This window comes from Maylandia zebra, linkage group LG3 (assembly GCF_041146795.1).
Source record: "Maylandia zebra isolate NMK-2024a linkage group LG3, Mzebra_GT3a, whole genome shotgun sequence".
NCBI lineage: Eukaryota > Metazoa > Chordata > Actinopteri > Cichliformes > Cichlidae > Maylandia > Maylandia zebra.
The window spans coordinates 57,615,694-57,619,171 of record NC_135169.1 but is presented as its reverse complement, the minus strand read 5'-3'; the positions used below and the strand labels follow the sequence as shown (position 1 = coordinate 57,619,171).

Below are 3,478 nucleotides of genomic sequence, written 5' to 3'. Positions count from 1 at the left end.
ATTTGAGGTGGTGCTGATCAGAAGTATAAAAATCAAAGTGTCCAGATCCAAACACACTTTGTTCCTCTGTGACAGAAGTGAACTAGAACTCACAGCAGCATCTGAACTGCAGAAGAGATCTCTGCTCATCTCCGTCTGCATTCCTCTTTTGCTAAGAACTTATTATGTATCATTTAAAATGATTTTCCTTTTAAAGCTGGGCAGCAGGCTCACGTTGAACATCTCCATAAACTGTCATAATTCTGCTGCTACACTAAACACTGCATTCGGTGAGCACACTAAACTTACGTAAGCTGTATATTTGCACGGTGAGAGACCTGTTTTTGCTGATTTGTGTTCAAATACAACAAGATCTTATTTAAACTGACTGTCAGATGTTGCCTATCCAGTTATGTAATGAACCCACTATATACATGAACCACAGACCCTTCACCACATCTTCATCACCTGCTGTTCCAGACAACCAACTTATACCTGAACCACTGCAGGTTAATCATCATCATTAGTAAAGGAAAAAAGGTGAGTGTCTTATTATTTTTATTTTGCAGTGTGTCATTGTTACTACAGAGCACACTGAAACATATGACAGGAAAGAATAACTGAGTGCAGAAAGGCATTTATATTAAATCGGATTTAAACTTTGTTCTTAATGAACCGGATCTATTATGACCTGGACTTTTATCTATAAAATGGGCTTGTGAAACCCAGAGGAAAACTCTCTCAATATATCTGTAGATATAAATATATATTTATCCAAATCACATCAAGTAAAAAAGGCAAAATGACAAAATTAAAAAAAAGAATAACAAAAAGTATAAATGAAAACACAAAATTTTAAGGCAAAAACAAATATCTTGATGTCTTAATACGATGAATATAAAATATAAAGTAATACAACAAGGTTAAATATCTAAACATTTAAACTACTTCAGCTTTTCAAAGCTTCTTTTTCCAGTTGAAAATGACATCATCACGCCTGAATCTGCTTCCAGGAGCCGTCCAGATCAGGCTTGTTCAGGATATTTAGAAATCGTCCTAACAGTTGAAAAATAAAAAATAAACAGAGAACAAAGTAATATATATGATTATAAATAAATAAAAAAGAAAACTATAAATAAAACGACTTCTTTCATTTAAAGAAAAAGGTCTATCAGTCCTCTTGTCGTGTGTGTTTGCAGCTCACAAAGACGACTTACTGAGCTTCAGGATCCAAAAGGATGTATCTGCCAAATTCTTAATGTGGAAAAACGTCCATGTGTTTTCTTCTCCAGGAGACGATGAAGACACTGTTTGTCTGCACGATGCTCGTGCTGCTCTTTGCTTCCGGATTTTCCAAAGTGAACAATTTTCAACCAAGCAAGCACCGACCTGAAGAAACACCTTATGAAAAGTTTAGAAGACAGCATGTAGATGCTAAGATGACTGAAAAGCTGTGTAACACAGAAATATCAAATAGGAATATCTACAAACTTGACAACAGTTGTAAGGAAACCAACACATTCATCCTCAGCATTCCAGCAAAGGTCAAATCCATTTGTAGAGGTGATGGGAGGTACGATGAAAATAGCGGCATGACGTATAGTACCGCAACGTTTCGCATAATTAAATGTAAGCTAAAGCATCAGGGAGCCAGGAAACCCAGCTGCCAGTATGAAGGCAGGCTTCTCACCAACAGGATCATTGTCGTGAAATGTGAAGGGAAGTTACCTGTGCACTTCAATCGGGACCTTCTGCCCTCTGAGAGCAACGATGGCGAGCAACTGTGAGGAAAGAGTGGTGTGGAGGGGGGCGTGGTCTGCGATGCTGCTGCAGGTGAGATGGATGTACCTGCGCTGCATTTGCTATCACACCTCGCCAACTTAAAAGGCTTTGTGCTGTCTGAGTTGTTGGTGTTGTGGATGTGTTGGCTGGCAGTCCACAGACAGACTGATTTACACAACTGTGGAAAAAATTAAATTAATAAATAAAATAAATTGGAAAACATAGATGTGTCATTATTTCATATAGATTTCAAATAACATACCATTTGATGTCAACATGTTTTAGTTGCATTTGCAGTGCTCGTGCTGTTATATTCTTATGATTCTGTTCATTTTATGAGTGTATCCTTCAGCCTTGCTTCACATATTTACTGCTGCTTGATCAGCTTTAGTCCTGCTAGCATCAGCACAGGTAGAAACAGATCACACATCAGAGAATCGGCCGTGCATCTAAATGCAAATGGAAACTAAAAATGAAAACATAGATAACTGAGCTGAACTTCATAGATCTGAAAGTTGACCAATGCATACATAGTGCTAAAAATCAGGTATCGGGAAAACACATTATTTTATATTATGCTGAAGTCAATTGTTATCCTTTTTTAAAACTATATCATATAATAAAGTCTGTTTTGAAGTTTACTATGGTAAAAAAAATATTTTAAGGCTCTTCAGATATACTGTAACTTCATAGGTATGAACCATCAAAGCATTTTCATCATAAATATAAAACTTCATTAGGTAGATCTGTTCAAATACTCATTAATGCAAATATCTGATCAGCCAATCACATGGCAGCAACTCAATGCAGGTGTAAAAGGTGAGGTCTAAAAAGAACCTTTAAGAAAATATGAATCATCTTAATCAGTCTTTAATTATGAAGCAATGGCCTAACTCCCTCTGACAAACAGACCTGTGGCAAAATTTATAAACCACTTTTGACTTTTTCCAAGGTGAACATTGTCTGGCAGCAGGTGCCCTTCCCCTCCCAGATCACGGTTCATATCTGATTTTCAGCTCTAAAGTTTATTTTTCTCTTCATAACAACTGTGCAAAGGATGATTTCTGAGGATGATGACTCATTGAAAATGCTTGGATGCTGACAATTATGCAGAGTCAGGCATGGAAAGGCTGCTCTTTGTGACAGGTGGGTGCTGTCATACATGGGTGTAGCTGCCAGCTGTCCTCGAGGCTTCACCTCTGCTAAACGTGTGTCTCTGAACTTGACCTGGTCTCATAAACTCTCCTGTGATTTTTATTTTGCATCCTTGGTTATTCAAATGAATGATTAATATATTAATATAAATCTATACAGATTTGTCCACACTGGATATGACAGTAAGAGTTAGTAAAGCTCTGTTAACGTGTCCCTCTACAGCCTGTTGTTTCTTAGTTTCACCAGTGAAACTGAATTAAAAACAAAACATAGATGACATATTGTTGCCTAGGCAACCACCAAGCTCCCAGTGCCTACAGACATTCACTAAAACATGCTGGTCATTGGATCGTTTGAATAAATACCTTTAACTAAATATCAATGTTTTCGACATGTCTTAGTTTTACATTATTACACAGTTATTATGAGAGAGCATGTCTAATATTTTTCCACTAAACAGTCGTCTTCTCCTTTGGTTTGTTTGTAACAACCATTTATAAAAACTTGTGTTTTGCTTTTGTTTTATTTTTAACTGCAATTCTGGTCGAGTAGCTTTTATAGT

General features: G+C 36.8%; 1 long non-coding RNA gene across 1 annotated transcript; it reads right to left on the bottom strand.

Moving 5' to 3' along the window:
- Window positions 1–579: 579 nt before the first annotated feature.
- Window positions 580–3,047, bottom strand: LOC143416599 (uncharacterized). The gene is made up of 3 exons (XR_013096985.1): window positions 2,024–3,047; window positions 1,197–1,939; window positions 580–1,035 (listed from the first exon to the last, which is right to left on the bottom strand). It is a non-coding gene; the product is annotated as an uncharacterized LOC143416599 (long non-coding RNA).
- Window positions 3,048–3,478: the final 431 nt, after the last annotated feature.